We start from the raw sequence: 17,915 nt of genomic DNA, 5'->3' as shown, positions 1-17,915 counted from the left end.
TCTTTCAAGATCACAGTAAAAGGAATTGAATACTTACGGTTAATTTACACAGAGCATTTGCTTAAGAGTGAGGTGCATTTAAAGTAGGATGTATTCAGTTAGTATTATTCCCAAAATCCCTGATCAGTTTTTCCTGATCAACCTTTTGACTGAATATGTTTATTCTGAGATATTAAAGTTGATACATGAAACTCATTGCCTACCTCCAAGAAGGACTTTGCTTATCCAGATATCAACAGCTACTCCAATGGAATCCTGCAGCAGACAGTGGGGTGAAGCCTACAAACCATTTGTATATAACGGTGGCTTAGAAAACTATTTCCTCATGCTAATTCATGGGCAGAAACATAAATTCTGCCAGAGAATCCTATGTAGGAATTTGGGTGAAGCCTTCTCTGGCTTGTTCAGCTAGACTACAACTTCTGGTTCAGACCCATCAAGGGACAAAGTTTAGATCAGCAGGCAAATTCCTAGAAACCCTGAAATACTAAACCTCTGCTGTTCCCTACCAAAAGCAGAAGAAACCTTCTCTCATTGTCCACATCTGACAACTCTTTTTCATGGTGCTGACATAATTTAGGTTAAATTAGAAACACTTTGGCAGAAGATACAGTGCTGATGAAGTGCCATGAAAATTATGCAGGACGCATCAGAAAGAAAATAAGACACAGTGATTGTACAAGAGAAATGGGGAAAGAAAGTGAGACAAAAGGAAAGAAGTAATAAACAGTGGAAAATTTAGGCATGGGAACTACAGAAGAAAAGCATGTAAAACAGCTATCTGTACAGCTGTTCTACTGTTAATAAAATATTTTTAAATCATTCCAGGCACTCCTTTTTCACATAGTTGTCCAGGAATAATTTTAAGATGATTTTTTTTTCCTGTGGATGAAGTTACAAAGCCAAAAGATACTTTGAATGAAAGCTGCTATTGACTATTAAGCACAGCAACATTACTGCATCTTTAAATGATTTACCTGAAGGCTGAGAGCAGTCTTCCGGTTCAAGAAGCAATGCCACACTTTCACTTGGGATCTGAACATCAGTTTTTCCTCCTCATCTTGCTTGCTTGCTATAAAGTGGAAACTGGTTTCCCAAGCATTGTCCACACTATTGACATCAGGGCCATCATTAGAGTCTATGATATGAAAAAGGATGCCAAGCATTACAGAATTTCTTAGAGGTAAGCAACATTAGAAAATAAAGACTGAATAAGAGGTGATCTGCAAAGCTCCTAAATCTAATCATTTAGATTCTCTGTTGCCATACTCAGATGAGATTCTCACATAGTAATCAATTTAACTCATGACTATCTGTATAAAAATGTAAAGAGTTCAGGGTCACAGGGAGTAGATTTGGATTATGGCCTACAGTAATGTCAGTAGTTTGCCTCCTTCCACAGTTACCATCTGGAGTGATGGAGACTACAGGGTTCTCATTGTGTGGGACTGAACCCAACATGAAAGGCTTCAGAAGTGGAATCTTTCTCCCAAGTACTTTAGGTCTTATACCTTCAGCCTCACTGTCACTTCAAAGCCAAGCCAAGATTGCAAATGATTTTATTACGCTATAATTCCACTATTTTGCTAATGTAACAGCATGTAGTGGGGGTCCCCTACACTCTGGAGTTGTCATGGCACGTTTTTGAGAATCTGATTTCCAACAGTGCCTTTTTATGACTGTCACCCCATGCTGTTGATCTGGTTTATCTCACAGAAGTGACATATATCTTGTTCCTACCTGTGAAGGGTCCTTTTTCTCTTTCAGGTTCAGTTAGCTTTACATAGTGTATAATATATGCTTTTTCTTTCTTTTGTTCTTGCAAAAGTTGTTCTGGCAAACCAGAGTTTCGTATTTTCTGTTGCGAGGTGATATCTAAAGAAAAAGCAACAGTGGAAGACATTGCATACACAAGAAATACATTCCTTAATACAAATGCCTCAAAATCTTATTGTGCTAAAGCCTTACATGTTGTTCAAATGCAGTAGGAAAGATCTTAAACATAAGAGATTAATTTTAAAGCAGGTTCAAGAAAGACATAGAATTATAAAATAATTCCTATTGGAAAGGGTCTCTGAGACATCATCAGCTCCAACTCCCTGCTCAAAGCAGGCCTAGAACAGGTTGCTCAGGGCCTTTTCCTGCTGAGTTCTAAGTATCTCCAAGGATGGAAACCCACAACTTCTCTCAGCAACCTGTGCCATTGTTTGACCAACCTCATGGGGAAAATGTTCTTCCTTATATCTAACCAGAATTTTCCATTTTCCAGCTTGTGTCAGTTGCCTCTTCTGCTGTCACTGTGCAGCTCTGGGAAGAGTTTGGCTAGCTGATGACAGCAGTAGGATCTCCCTTTAAGCATCTCCTCTTTAGATGATGCAAACCCAGCTCTCAGTCTCTCCTACATACCATGTGTCAGCCTCCTGACCACCTCATTTGGCCTCTGCTGGAGTGTGTCACTATCTGTCTTATACTGGAGAGCCCCAAGCTGGACAGAGTACTCCAGATGTGGTTTAACAAGTGTTGAATATGAGAATATGAGGTTATAGACACTTCCCTTGACTTGCTGGCTATGTTTGGTTTAATACAGCCAGTACGTAGTTGGCCTTTTTTGCCACAAGGACATGATGCCAGGTCATGTTCAGCTTGTCATCCACCAGGACCCCTGGTGTTTTTGTGCAAAGACACTTTCCAGACTGCACCGGTGCATGAGGGGTAATTATGTCCCAGGAAATCCGAGCCTAAGATTGTGTAGTTTATCATAAAAAGGTTTATATTTGAACTATTATTACAAAATAGCTTCACAGAAAAACATTCTCAGCATTAAAATATGAGATCAAATAATAATAGGGCTGACCACTACCAGGAGATAAATAAATATATAGCTTAAAGCTGCACACACTCAGTGTACTGCTTCTCTCAATCAATCTGAAGGAACACCTCTCTCTAAGCCACAATCACCATATCTGCATCTGTGGTGTAAGCAACCAGTATAGAGCCTCAGCACCGGCTACAGTGAACAGCTACAAGTTTCTGTGCTTAAAATAGATCTGCTATGGTTTGTTCCTTCTGCAGCTGACCGTGGGTAATATAACAGAAAGCGTAGGCCAGCAAATGACACTGCAAATCTCTATTTTACTATAAATGGTCAAAAAGTAGACATCTATTTTGTGCTTCATTCATTCCGCCCATCTTAGATGTTTACCTTGGGTTAGTAAAACTTGCCTTCTGGAAGTTTCTGTCCCTCTGTCTATAGTTTAAGACAGAAGCATTCATTACTAGTTATGATTAAGTAATAAACTCCAGGGATTTGAAGTTAGGTGATATGAACTGCCTCCTTGAGGTTTCAGTTTCAGTTCAGTGCAGGAGACTCTGCACTGTCACTTAAGGTAGCAGTGGTTTGCCAATCTCACAGATTATTTTTTTAAATGTTTTGGGCAACACCTACAGTCAGGAAGAAAAAGGGATGCACCTGCAGGAGAAAGGGACGCTACCGAATCAGCTATTCCCAGCTCTGATGACCATCAGCTATTCCCAGCTCTGATGACCTTCTTCAAAGGGACTGGAGAGGCTGAGACAAGGCCCCAAAAAATACTTTGGATTTATTATACTTTTCTTCTTTCCAATGCAGCTGAAAAGAAACACACCAAAGTACCCTTCTAACAAAACACCTTTTCAGTGAAGTGATACCTTCGTGTGTTACCATCCACTTCCTCAAAACTACTTGTCTAGTCCCTAGTGACACAGCACCTGTATTCCCGCTCATCTAGAGTTTGGACGAGTGGTGTGCTCAGACCATTTAATCTGAAGAAAAGCCTGTGACAACCACAAAATGCTGCTTTTATCCTTTCACAAGTTTGCACAGACTGGATACAAATAGGAACATGAATGCTACAGTCAGGTGTCGCTGCATCTCATCAGAAAAATTGGATTGCCACTTTTTTCTTCCAAAATGTACATTTCTCAAACTCTGCACATGGTGAACAGGGCTCCTGCCAGTGGAATAGATGCCCTCTTGAAGTTGTGTCCATGCAACCTGTGTGACAGGACCCATCAGCAATGAGAATCACTTCCCCTATACCAAAGCACATGCAAACCCCAAATGGGACGATTACTTGAGACCGTGTTTTCACTTTATTACCACACACCAAAACACCATTTCCACTGTGTGAATGATTCATAGTGGAAGTACAGAAATAACTGTAAACCTGCTCCTAGACCACCACAGTAGAAGGATGAGGCAAACCCTTCTTCCCATGGAACAGAGCTACTCACTACTCAGGAGTGGAAAACCGGTACCCAGGAATTCTACATTTGAGAGTTGGCTTCCAGAGAGCCAGACACCTCTCATGCGAGGTAATTATAAAATGTCAGCTTGTGGCAGCACCTCCATGCCTCTACATCCAGTTGCGCAACCCAGCTTTACCATCAACACATCTCAAGACGGAACCCATGGGAAACCTTTCTCTACTATCACTGCGCTGTTTCTGCTGGAAGGAAACCTGGTTCAGAAGCACTGACAAACCTGGGGTGTACTACACGTAGTCCCCTGGGAAGGCAGGACTGTGTTTGCCCTCTGAGGCGTTCACCTCTCTTCCTCCAGCTCAGGCACGGTCTCTAGTGCTGAGGTTTCATGCTACGATGTGACTGGCAGCAACACCAGCCTACGGAATTCCCCATTGCTTGTTCCTTCCACTGTCTCATACTTCTCTCACAGCTTGTATCAGCCCAACCATTTGTGGGAGATCCCTAATGTAGGACACAGGAGGACACTGGTCTGTCCTGAAGAAAATCCCACGAAAACAAAGCTTTTTAAACAATCTGGATAAATTTCTTGATTTCGTCTGTAGCATGGCCACACAAACACTAGTTTCAGTACAGTTGTAGACGTAGATGGTAAATGGTTGTGAAGAGGAAGAAACAAGATGACTATTTATTTTTAAACCTGCTCAACATGAGACCTGCTTAACATTTAAACCTGCTTAACGTGGCTGGAGCAGCAGCCCAATACACCAAGATCACTCAATGCTCTGTGCGTAGGAAGCCTCGGTGTACAGAAACTCAACATCAGCTCATTCTCTCTGTATGTATTTTCAAAGATTTACAGCATGGGACTTTTCACAGTCCCCTTTTATCATCAGTTAAAATAAACATACACGTTTACATTTAAATCATCATTTGCTGTTATCTGAAAACACAACATTTAATTTAGTTAGCACAAGCTGTAATTCTCCATTGACTATTTCTCAACTAATGAGGGCAAATTCAAAGACCCACACAAATAAAAACCCACACATAAATGAAGGTGTTTTTTTGTCGTTGGCTTTTTTGTTGTTGTTGTTGTTTGTTTTTTGTTGTTTGTTTGATTTTCTCCCTGCAAGAGATGCTTAGGAAAATCTTACAATAAAACACTGTACCAACAAAAAAATACTACGATATTTACTATCAATTGCCTAAGAATTTCTGTTGCTCAGGCTTTCTTGTTTCAACTACTGGTAAATCGATATCAGATAACATCACTGTGTTAACTTCAGTCTGCAAGCTCCTGTTTTCAGTCATTAACTTGCTACTGAGGACTTTGCAGTTGTAGTGGGAAACAAGTGGCTTTTTGAGTGTCGTCTTCAAAGGCAGATGGTGAAAGGATGAACCTGCAGCTAGATTTTCCTGTGTAAATACAAGAGTGAAATGGTTGGGGCCAGTGCGCTGTAATTCTTGGTGCTTCACACGAGAGGATTTACGATTTTTGCAAAATACAGTTATCAGGCACACTGAGATTTTTAGTAGTAATAAAATTGCTTCTAGGAGTTTGGACAGAAAGGACGTTTTCCTCTTCACTTTGGTTTGGCATTTGGCTGCTTGCATAGACAGGAATAATTTCATATTGGTCATGGAATTTCCTTTGGTCATGCAAACCTGTAGTTTTGGGCTGGATCTCTATTTGCTCATGGTTATTATCTTGCTTAAACATGTCTGCGTTGGAAATGTATTGGGCAAGAAGAAATGTGTTCAGACTGGGGTTGGGTACTGCCAAGTAGGAACTGAATTTGAAGAAGGAGGTCTTCGTGTTGGACTTGTGTTTGATCATGACAAATCTGATGAACAGACAGAAATGTATCTTTGGGTTGGATTTGCAGCAGACTCTGGGAAATCTGACCATGGCTGAGGGAAGCATCCGTCTGCTTGACTTGCCCTTGAGCACTGACATAACCTCCAGACACTGCTTTTCTATTTTCATCATTTGTACTCTTCATCACTCTACTTAGGTATTGTCCAGAAACCTTGCCTGCTGACGACAAAAGAAAGAAAAAGACATTTAGAACGACGCATACTCTGGCATTCTTTTCGAGGAAAAGTTTGTGTGACAAACCTCCATGCCCTATAAAGATTTTTCTTGTTCAGAAGAAATGAACAAATGGTTAAGACTAAGCATCTCAGCATTACCAATCACAAAATAAGTATTTTTTTTCCACACAAACAGAATTCACCTATACTCTATATTGAATGACGTGCAGCATGCAGTAGAAGGGTTAGATAACAAGCAGGACAGAAAGGGCAGGGTTTTTGAAGTGCGAATCATATAGCTTAAGGAAGAATGAATGAGCAATGTTCTGCTGCATGTGAAATTTGTGGCCAACAGGTCCCTATTTAGGGATCCTTCATCTGTTCTGCTAGGTGCAACATGACAAGGCAATGAGATCTGTGATGTGGGAAGTAGTGGGATTCCTTCAGTGAATGCTCCTCTTTCTGCTCCGTTGTGTTCCCTGTATCATCTAAACCCCATGTTAACACTACTGAAAGGGAAGGGGGAAAACATTTAGGGAAGTATCATATCAAAAAAGCACCATGGAGTGGACTTGTGGCCAAGTCAGTTGTGGCCGAGCTGTGAAAGGAACAAGGAAATCAGTTTCTGGAAGTTGTCTTAAAAGTAAGTGCAGGATCTTTTCCAAGCTGTAGACAGTTCCACAGAATTTATCATTCTTTTGCAGAAGCACTTCTATTTTGAGTCTGGATTCCTTTTTCTGCTGTTAGGTACCCAGCCAAAACACCACATTCAGAAGCCTGTCTGCTCCTTGGTCCTATTAATAATGCAATAGGATATATATAATAATAATGCAATAGGATGTATAATTCCTCTATTTGGAAGGGCAGAAAGACCCCTCAGAGAGTGAACCAAATCTTCAGCCAGCTAAACAACTTGCTGGAATTGCTTACCTCTCTTCAGTGACTACCGAGAGGCTTAGAAATACTATTTATCTAGCTTATTCACCTCAGTTCAATGAGTAGCATGCGTGGTGGGATGGTGCTGAGCACTAGTGGTCCCACACCACTGAGACATCATTTCATACTCCTCATGTATGAGACAGACTTTGCTACTTGGGCTATCCCAAAGACCTCATTCTGGAGGTCTATTGGCTCCTTAGCTAGTCCCCAGTTTCCAACAGTACCACACCCAGCAGTCATTTAGTCCTGGACATTTTTATCAACAAAGAAATACTTAGTAAATTACACTTCATTCAGTGTGTGTAGTTTCACAAGCTTGGTGCTCTGTTTGCTTTCCTAGGGACACTCATTTTCAGGGTCCTGCTGAGGGAGAAGTCATTCTCTATAGCTCTCAGCTATAGCTCAGCTCTCAAAGAAAGCTGGGACTATTCTGTGGGCCCATCTCCCTGGCTTTCATGCCCCCCAGCACTGTGGTTGACAACTTCAAGCCCTCTACCAGGCACAGGCTACCACCACGACTCCCTGTAATTTCTTCTGCATTTTCAGTCAACTGCTTAATTGTGTTACATCCTTCACTTTCTACAGTCCTCTGCAGGGGAAGACACTCATGCGACACCACTGAGGCTCATCTTTTTTTCCTAGCTCAGAGCTCCTGGTCCCAGGTCTCAGTCTCTTCAAGAAGCATGAAACAAGTCCGTCCCCCAAGATGATCGAATCGTCATTGCCAAAGAGTTGCTTTTTGATCAATGGTCATGCTGCTGTACAAGTATCTATCACATGTAATGGCTACATTTGAAGAAATGATCCTTGAACAAACTTTACTGTGCAGCTCTTTGATTCTTGTCAGGTGTACTACATAAATACGTAATCTATAAATAGCATCCATCACTAATCATCATGCTCTACTACAAGGAGAGCCATCACAATAAAACTTTGTTTCAGGATAAAAGGTTTATCTATCACTTTTAAAATGGTTTAAATCACTGAAGCACAGCTCTGGTACTGAGCCAGAAATATTTACATCTGTTTCGACAGCGCCAGGCTGTATTGTATAGAAATAGATTGTACCAGCCTTTCAAAATAATCTTCAGAAGGGCCTAATAATAGCAAAGGGTCAAACATTACATCTTCTAAGTTTTCAACCTTACTTCTCTAACTTAATTCTCTTTAATATTTTAATATTGTTATAAAGGTATTATTCTTAATATATTATTGTTCCTTTTTAATTAGTGTTAAATATTCATTAATAACAAATATCAGCATGGCAGTGTTCTAATAAAGACAAGTGAGTTGCAACAAGTCAAATTACTTACCATTTATTTCAAACATCCAAAAAAATATTTTTAATTTATTTTTTTTTCTTTCTGGTGGTCTGTCTTGGTGATTATGCGAAGATTAAGCAGTTTTAGCTATTTAGATACTCTAACAGAAGATTTTTTTAGACACTCTAGCAGATTGTACAGAATCTTAGAGGGAAATAAAAAAAAATAGCAGCTTGCTTTGGTTTCTTTAACCCAGTTTGTAGGGACAGCACTGTTCTTTCATGTGACCTTTATTCTTTCATATTACATTTATTCTAACGTGCTGATCAGTGAGAAATAAAATTGACAAAATGCTGTATGCCATACTTCTACAGCAGATCCTGGGACCTTGCAGTTTTGACTATTGCCAGTTAATCTGTTCAGACATCAGCATCCTTCTTAACAGATCTGTTTTCAGGATTGGTGCCTAGTCTCCATTTTTTATTTATTTATCACTTAGGTTAAAAATATTTTGATTATAGATCATGTTACTGTTTTTCATTTTTATTTTTATATGTTAGTGCTTAAATATTTAATCAATAGCTACTTTATATAAACTGGAAAGAGCTTTTCATTCACATATACTGGCACACAAAATGTCTATTTATTTCTGAACCATACTGCACCGCAAGTCCTTTGTTATAAAATAGAATTTCTGGATGCCTTTAAAATAATATAACCCAATATTTGTCTTTGTACATGAATGTATATTCTAAGAAGACCATGACCATCCTCCCTGAACACATTTTTTTCATTTTGTCTGAATCAAAGTTGTGTCTCACGTCCCCTATGGTATGAATTAATCTGTTTCAATCTAACTTTTCTTGAAACCAGCATTTTCTCAAGTTACATCTTATATTTTCAGATGAGCTAGGGGGAATGCCTCTATTATATGGGAGGTAGTGTTCGAGTCTGACAGGTGGAAGACTCAGGTTCCAGCACATGCCCCAATCACTCTTCCACTATTTTATATGAACAGCCTCCCAGAGAAATGCAAGTCACATGGGTCATCGTGAAGTCCTAATCATACTGCTTTGCACTGCTTGCTTACAACACTTGCTGACAAGGATTATGCAGATGAGATTTATTGTTTGTTGAACAGCCATAGCAATTAGAAATAGACACTTACAGCACATTTTGTGCTAGGGTAAGAGGTTGGCAGGCTAGCATCGGCTCGTGTTAGTATGCCTGCAGTGCACATTAGCATATGGAGCCTGTTCTAGATCTATGACTGTGCTATCCAGAAGCTTCAGCATTAGAATTGGCTGACTGGAGCCAGTGTGGGTATCTCCAAGCACTCCACTGAGTATTCACACATTAACCAATAGATTCATCTTCTTCTGTGTTAATTTTAGAAAACACATTGAATTTGAAACTATGCACTACAAGATCTGTTTCTGTACAATTTACCTTTACCAACCTTCTCCCTTGGTGTAGATAGTTTAGATGGCAGCTTAGGAGGCAGAGGTCTACGAAGTAGTTTTGGCTGCTCACCCATTTTCTGTTTTGCTTCTGATCCTGACAGACGACTGCATAGGTTTCAAAAAAAATGAGAAAAATCTGACAAGTCAAAACAAAAGACATCGGCATTTCCAGTTTAATGTGCTGAACTATAAATGTCTGCTCATATAAACAGGGTGAAAGAAGAATCGTCGAACAGGACAAGTAGCCAAAAAGGAAGATTTGTTCTCTTTGTGACTGATTCAGCAGTTTTTCTAATTATCATTAGTATTTCAGGACATAAATCAGTGATATTATTAAAAAAAAATCTAAAAGAGCTATTCTATTAACCTTGAAACGTTTGCATTAAAGAATGAGTTTCAGCACCTCTGTCACAGGAGGTGAAGCAATCAGAGTTTCTCATCTCTGAGAAAAAGGAGGCACAGGAAATTAGAGAAACACCCCACGTTAAGCATTCTGAAATCTCCCGGAAGCAGGTTTTCTGCTGCATAAACAAATTTAATAAGAGCAACAGTTAACTCTGGTAAAAAAAAAAAAAAAAAAAAAAAAAGGCCATGTATGCAAGTAGTATATTTAAGCTTCTTTCTGTCTTCGTATTAGTTCATGAATTATAGAATGCTCATAATGATACTGATTTCCATCACAGAACTCCCAATTTGGTGTCAGAAAACCACTCATTAGTAGCTAATTTTAGCACATTTCTGATTTGCAGTAATTTTCAAGATTATCTATGTCCCAAGTTACAGGGCTTAGGCTTTTTTTTTTTTTTTTTTGTAGGTCTAATAACATGTAAGACATCACACAATACAAAGACTCTATCCTAAAGAACTTGAAATCAGAAGGGGAACACAAAAGACAAACCGATGATGAAAGTGACTTTGAAGAGAAACTAAAAGTGCAATCATCAGGAAGCTATTGGCTCACAGGAAGATACACAAAGATTAAGAGAATTCTCACATACAGTTAGAAACAAGGGGATCAGTAGGCAGAGAAAAAGAAAAGTTTCAAATATTTATTTGGAAAGTACATAAACTTGAGACTTCAGTACAACTTTGCATGTGGACAAGATTAACTTAAATGAAGTGCAGCATTATGCAAATTGTGATGAAAAGAACAAAAATATGCATTGAAGAATGAACACAGTCCTGAAGCGTGTAAGCAGGTCCAAGTTCAGATTTGACACAGCTTATGGACTAGTAACTACACTTACTTACTAACTACAACGAAATATGGGGATGGAGAAAGGAAGAAGCAGGAGAAGCTTAAAAAGGGAGCCTGGAGTTCAATTTTCACATTGAGTTTAAATGGTCAAATATCACAACAAGATGAGCTACCACTGCACAAAAATAACCAGAACATAGCATGTTTCACGCTTACTAGAGGCACAAAAGGAATATAAACAAAAAAAAGCAACTGGACAACAGCAAAAACAATGCAGGAATTATTACAAAGCCAAACTTGAATTTCAAGAACAGGAGAAAAACACTCCATAGCTATGTCTGGTGTTCCCAGGTGATACACTGCGTCTTATCATCCCAGCCTTTCACTCTTCAGGATAGGGTTCTGCCTGGCACCTGCTACATGGATCAAAATAATTCACATTGGGACACAAAGGTTGACTATGAGGTCCGAGCAGATTACTCTTACTAGCAAAGTTGTAACCAGTCTGATCTTGAAAACCTTCCAAGGATGGAGACCTCACAACCCTCTGGGCAACCTCTGCACCCCCTTCCAAGACTGATATAAAAATCGAGACGTAGAATTCATACCCAGAAAACGCACACATGTAAACATAGAAATATGTTTTTGGTTTCTTTCCTGTGTAGGCAACCCGGGTTGAAACTGGCTGGCAGGTCAAGGAGGGAAATGCTCTCACACTTAGTTAAGAAGGAATCATCAGTGCCTTGAGCTCAGACAAGAAACCCTACGGTTTTTGGCAGGGGTGGATGAAAGAGTTGTTCCAGCTGCTCAAGACAGGAAAGATAAAGCCAGAGGGAGAGAGAACTTGATTTTCTCATGAGATAACACCGACCATTATAGATGGTGAAATTCTAGGTAAAAATCTAAGTGAGAGCAGAAGCAAGAACTTGAAAGACTGCGGCCGCAAAAACATGGCTGTGGTTGCAACTGTACGTCTAATTTAGCTCGGGACAGTAGACAGTTGAGCCAATAATGCTGAAGAAGGAAAGGAACACATCAGAAGTGGGGAAATTCAGCCTGGTGAATGCAGAGACCTTGCGATAGGAGCGAAGCCAGGAGATGGAGAGGGGGAGATGATTTACGGACACATCATGAAGAGAGATTTCAGGTGCGGATGCAAGGAAGCTATGATGTAGCTGTCTCCTGCGCTAACCACAGCCAATCTTAGTGGTTCAGCCATTCTGGACAACATTGCGCACCCCAACCAGACTCCAAGGAAATGGAAACTCCCAGAAAACTCCCTCAACCCCCTCCACAGGAGCAGCACCCCGCACCGTGCTGGGCGGCGGGCTTCCCCTCCGCCACACAAAATGGCGAACACCCTCCCGCCGCGGGGTGGGGGGGCGACGGTTAGAACACGATGGGGGCGGGGCTTAGCGATGAGGGCGTGGTCTAATAAGTCGAGGGCGTGGTCTGATAGATTGAGGGCGAGGCTTGGTAGAATGTGGGCGTGGTTTAGCGGCAAGGGGGCGTGGCCTGGCGTGGCGCCGGCGGGAACTGGCGGCGTGGCCGCGGCATCCCGCCCGCCCCCCGCCGGCACCGCCTGCCGCAGCGTGCCTCCTCGCCGGTAATTACCCGCGCTGCCTATTCTTATTTATCACTATTTTTATTATTATTATTTTTATTTTCTACGAGGGGGGAGGAAATTAAATTAATTAATTAATTAAATTTAATTAAATGAAAGCGAACCGCCGGGCGCTTGCACCGCTGTGCCGGTCCCGGTGTTTGTAGGGTCGGGGCGGCTGGGAGCGTGTGCCGGAGCCCCCCGGGTTGGCAGCGAGCTGGATGGAGCTGCAGAATAACGGGGGCATCGCGGGGGATGGAAGCGCCGTTTTCCACCGGTGCCCGTCCCCGCAGCGCCCGGGCAGGGTCGGGGTGCGGGGTGCGAGTGCGGTGCCAGCCGGGGCGAGGGGGGGCAGAACCCGTCGGTGAGCCTCGGAGGCTGGGTTGGTGTTGGGAGACCCGGCATTGCAGCCCCGAGGTGGGCAGCCCTAGTGGATGAGGTGTGATGGAGGTGTCGGTGCAATAAAGTCACCTTCGAGGGGTTTGGAAGTGGGGGAAAGGGTAAAGAGGGGGCCGGGAAGGTTTGGAGGCAGGGGAAGATGCTCAGAGCATCTCCCTGTGCTGAAAACGGGTTGTGTTTCGGGACTGATGAGTAGCCTGCATCTGGGTTGTGCCAACACTAACCACCCGCCATCATCTCCCGTGTCAGAAAGTACTTAGTCGCTACCTTTAATCGTAGTATTTATTTCTTAAATTCCTTTTTGTCCACAGGGTCCCACTAAAGACAACTTCTTTATAAGCAGTAATAGTTTGGAGAATATCTGAAGGTCATTTCCTTTGACTCACTATGGAAATGAAGAAGCTGTTTTGCATGTTGCAGATGACTCTGCTGTTTGTCCCCTCTCTGCAAGGTTATAACGTTTTCCTACCAGACTGGCAGCAATCAATGTCCCTGTCTTGCCTCTGCTTCTGCTCCTCCCTTGTGCATATTGCGCTGCGTAAAGGTTAGTGAGTGGAGTAGGCTGAGGGAGAAATTTGGATATCTTTCTACAGAAGAAGCCGTGTAAATGAAATCAAAGGTATGGCTGCAGCCTGTATAGCAGGTGCCAGCGGGGAATTATTTCTGTAACGCACCAAGGCATTTACATTTTCTTAATGTAGTCATCATTCAAGGATCGATCCTGTGCCTGAGTGATTTATTTGATCGCTTGCTTCCGTGCTTGGCGTTACAAGCGGAAAAGCAAAGCGGCACAACTGAGAAATACCTCTGATGTCCACACCGCGAGCCCTCCCGCGTTAGCCTGTAAGCTCTTTTGAGCAGGTCTGGTGGTGGCACCATCAGCACAGCAGTGATGGTGACATCTCCACCCAGGTGTGGCCACTGGGGGCCCGAGGGCTGTCTGGTGGGACACCCCACCTCCAGCTTCATCACCCTGTTTTGTGGGAGGCAGCATGGGGGCGGCTGATGGGTGCCTTTGGGTCTGGAGGTAGGGTAGGACCAGGGCAAGCATCCAGACCTGGGAGCCCAGACGTGCTCCCGAGTGCCCTGGTTGGATGCAGGCTGAAGATGATGCCCCTGAAGAAGGATAACAAGAAGGAGACCGGAGTCCTCCTGCTGAAACATTTTGTGTGTGTTTGTACTGTTGACAACAATATACTGGGTTGCAGTCTTCCCGTTGAGTTAAATGTGAGATTTTGTGACCGGCGGTAGGCATAATCCAACAAACCCTTGCCAAAATTGGTAATTTTTCTTTGCTTGAGTGCTGACTTGAGCAGGGTTCATAGTTTTGGTAACATCCACTGAGCCAAGTGTGAGCTGATGGATAAGGTGAAGCAGGTGATGGTAGCACGGTGGTGTGACCCCAGTGGCCAGGGTGTACTCGCTCCTGCCAGGCTGGGGGGGGTCCTTTTGGGCAGTGCCACTGGCCTGTCTGGGTTGACTGGTTGGATGGTGCGTCTGCTAGCAGCCTCCACAATTATCCCTCTGTTCTAACGATCATTAAGATGCACTAATTGTGAGTGAGGAGGTCAACAACAGCCCTGTAATAACTCTATGAATGTTGCTCCCGAGTTAGAAAACAAGGTGCCGCTCCCTTTCCACGGTGCTTCCTTGCTGCTAGTGCCTTCTCCCTTGCCACTGTCTCGATGACAGAGCTGCGATTCCTGAATTTTCCTGCCTGCAATGCATGTTTCAGATAGCCCTTGCTCCTTTAAAGGTGTGATGATAAAAAAATAAGCCCTGAAATAACTCATACCCTCCGTTCATCCATGCAAAATCAGGAAGGAGCAGCACAGAACTGTAGACAGCTCTATTTGGAGAGCATGCTGGGAGATCTAGGGGAGGGATTTGGAGATAAACTTATTTTGCCACTCTGCCTGCACGTGTAACCTGTACTATTACTAAATAACAGGACTTTTTTAAATTTTGAATTCGCTTTACAGATGACCGTCATGTTTTTCTCATGATTTGTGTAATCATTCGTCAGAAATTTTATTCTTTTCCGTGTTATTACAGAATCTGTATTTCAGTTTTGAGGGCTGGGTGAAATAAGTACCAGTCACAGCAGTGTGGGTAACCAAAATGGACTGATTTTATCTGAGAAGATGCTAGACTAGCATGCTGCAAGTCTGCCTTCTGACCTTTAGTACTGGAGACAGAGGGAGCACAACTGGAAAATTCACAAATCAGTAATAGCATTACGAGGTGGACTTGAGGGATGGTTTTCCAAATTGTTGCTGTGTTGTGCAAAGAAAACATCTGCTGCGTTCCTCTCTATATTCTGCTTTTCTCAGGCTTTCCCTGTGCTGCCTCTGAGCAGAGCCCTGACCCAGCCAGCTCTGGAGGGCCCTGAGGTTGGTCCTGTTGCATGCAGGCTTAGGGACCTGAGTGGGATGCTCAGTGCTAGGGAGTGGGAATACTCCCCGTGTAAATAAATGTCTGTTGTCTTTAGGCTTCTTCTCCTTCCCACTGTCTGTGCTCTGGTGACCCTTAATGTTTACAGTGCACTCATTTCCTTCTCTCTTACAGGAAGACAGCTAGTCCACTTAATCAGCATTCTCAATAAACCTAATTTGTGTTTTAATCTGTTTTGGCCATATTTAATGTGTTCCGATTGTGATCATTCTTACACTTCCTTTTTTTTTTTGGTGGTTTTAGTCTGAATCTATACTTAATGTATTTCCCCAGTTAGTGTTTTCCTAGCTGAAAATTTATGTATCTTTGTTCATTTTTGCCTTAGACTGTGAATGTATGCCCTTGGCAATTACTGCTTCAGGAAGCCATGCAAATAGTTTTTTAGGGTTTTCTTCCGCAAACAGAAGCTCAGAAGAAGGTCAAAACATTTCTTTTTGTCCTTGCAAGCCCTTATCCTGCAGAAGGTCAATCATTTTGGCTGGGAACAGTCATACCTATGAGCTGAGTAAGCATGTGTGCTTTTACATCAGAAAAGTTTCCTTCCTCATAGCATTGCATTTTCATGTTACCCCCAAGCAGATGTCAGTAGGTGACTCCAGAGGTCCCTTCCAACCAACACATCCCTGGTCCTTTCTTCTCAGCCTGTTTATACTGGGTACCCCAGGATGGAAAAGCATGGTTAAAACTCCCGTGTCAACATATTTGGGACAGCAGAATGGCAGCACGTACCTCCCACGTGACATTGAAGTCAGTGAGGTCCAAAAGGTTTTGAAAAGGAGGCCGGTATCATTTCTGGAACTGATTTCCCCATAGATTAAGCACAGTAAAATTGTAGTAAGGATATGTTTGTTTCAGAGACTTGAGTATTTCACAGAATGGCTTTGCTCCTGTAAACAGAAATAGCCGTATTTCTTATCAAAATGAAATGTCTTGCCTTGATATAGTTCCTGTCACCTTCCTGTTATGTTGGTTAACCTAGAAATGAAAGCAGTTTTGTTAACTTTTTTGTTTGTTTGTTTTAACAAATGTTTGTTGCCGTGTTGGGATGGAATTGCCTATCCCTATTAACAGCAGAAAAAAATACAGGAGAATTTTCCTTTTCTTGCATGTACTGATAAAAGGGAGCCAGCATGCTGGGTAAGAGTGGAACTGAGTGGCATTACTTTGGATTGAGGAGAGGATGTGTTATGGAAAAAAAAAGAGCTGCTGCTTTTTCTTTTGTCTTTTTTATTTTTCATAGTTCTGTATGTCTTTATGGCCGCCATGTTAAATAACAGGGAAAAATGCAAACCCCAACAAGTGTCTTCTCTCAAGCAGAAGTCTCAAGTTGAATCAGTAAAGACACATATCTAAAAATAGAAACAACTTCTTTATTTCAGGGTTATGAAAAGATACGTGAGTAAATGCTCTAATTTCTATATAAACAGAAGTTTCTGGATGACTCTAGGAAGTTGCTAACACAGTTTTTCTTCTGTTGCTTATGAGAAGAACTCAACAGATGAGATTTCGGTGGACCTTCCAGGCAAACACTTCTTTGCATTTACAAGAAAATAAATCATTTAAGCCATATATTGAAATGTCATTTCAAGCTATGCAGCCTTTTCCCTACTTTTGAATTTGAAAGCATCTGCGCTCCTAAGTGTCAGCAAAATTTTCTAGCATTTATGCCCTGTTGTTGTATACAGCCCTGGCTTGCCGATGTTCTGTAAGGAGAAACTTGAAGTACAGTTTGTGATATTTTAGTCATGAAAGATTGATAATATAGGCTTGCAAATGTAACTTGTACTTAGTAGTTAACTTTGGCAGAGTATTTTTTTCTTCTTTCCTGACCCATATATTTGCTGCTTTTACAAAAGGGGCATGTGGTTTCACTCCTTAGTTTTCCCACCTGTGTACCTCTGTCAGAGTTTTCAAAATAAAACCTAGGTTTCAAAGTACCCGGTTTAAGACATGAAAACAAAAATAGACAAATCTCTAGAAAGTGCTGATGAGCTGCTGTCAGAAAGCTGTACTCTGTAAGGTCCCAGGGAAGAAGATGCACACAGGCTTCCTGAAAGTCTTGCGGACCAGATGTTCTTGGAAGTCTTCCAAATCTGGACCTCAGAGTTCATGCATTTCCACTCATGGTTAGCACAAACAGCAAAGACCATACAAGATACATGGAAATAGCTTGAGTTAAGTTTTGCAGGTACAGAGAGGTCATTTGCATGTTTGTGACTTGATCAGCTTGGCTTTAATGAGCAAAGCTAATCAGAGCCTTGATTAATACAAGGAGCACGAGCAGGGACAAGCAATGGCTGATAATCTTGGAATATGTA

General features: G+C 41.9%; 1 protein-coding gene and 1 long non-coding RNA gene across 5 annotated transcripts in view; one reads left to right on the top strand and one right to left on the bottom strand.

The window, feature by feature from the left end:
* Positions 1–3,525: 3,525 nt before the first annotated feature.
* Positions 3,526–12,508, bottom strand: LOC121062205. Of its 3 annotated transcripts, none has more exons than XR_005815464.1 (3): positions 11,439–12,508; positions 9,930–10,048; positions 3,526–6,280 (listed from the first exon to the last, which is right to left on the bottom strand). It is a non-coding gene; the product is annotated as an uncharacterized LOC121062205 (long non-coding RNA). The 3 variants fall into 3 exon arrangements; XR_005815465.1 differs by having other exon boundaries at positions 12,380–12,508; XR_005815466.1 differs by lacking the exon at positions 11,439–12,508 and adding an exon at positions 10,311–10,487.
* Positions 12,509–12,651: 143 nt separating this feature from the next.
* LCP1 (lymphocyte cytosolic protein 1) overlaps positions 12,652–17,915 on the top strand; it is a 48,230-nt gene continuing 42,966 nt past the window's right edge. Inside the window, exon 1 of one of the 2 annotated variants that reach the window (XM_040541918.1) lies at positions 12,652–12,747. The gene's annotated coding sequence lies outside the window, so the exon portion shown is untranslated. Of the gene's footprint in view, positions 12,748–16,256; positions 16,432–17,915 lie in introns of those variants that run through there. The other variant, XM_040541926.1, reaches the window with a different exon arrangement.

This window comes from Cygnus olor, chromosome 1 (assembly GCF_009769625.2).
Source record: "Cygnus olor isolate bCygOlo1 chromosome 1, bCygOlo1.pri.v2, whole genome shotgun sequence".
Classification (NCBI taxonomy): domain Eukaryota; kingdom Metazoa; phylum Chordata; class Aves; order Anseriformes; family Anatidae; genus Cygnus; species Cygnus olor.
Note: the sequence above shows the minus strand (reverse complement) of the source record. Positions and strands in the feature narration are given on the sequence as shown.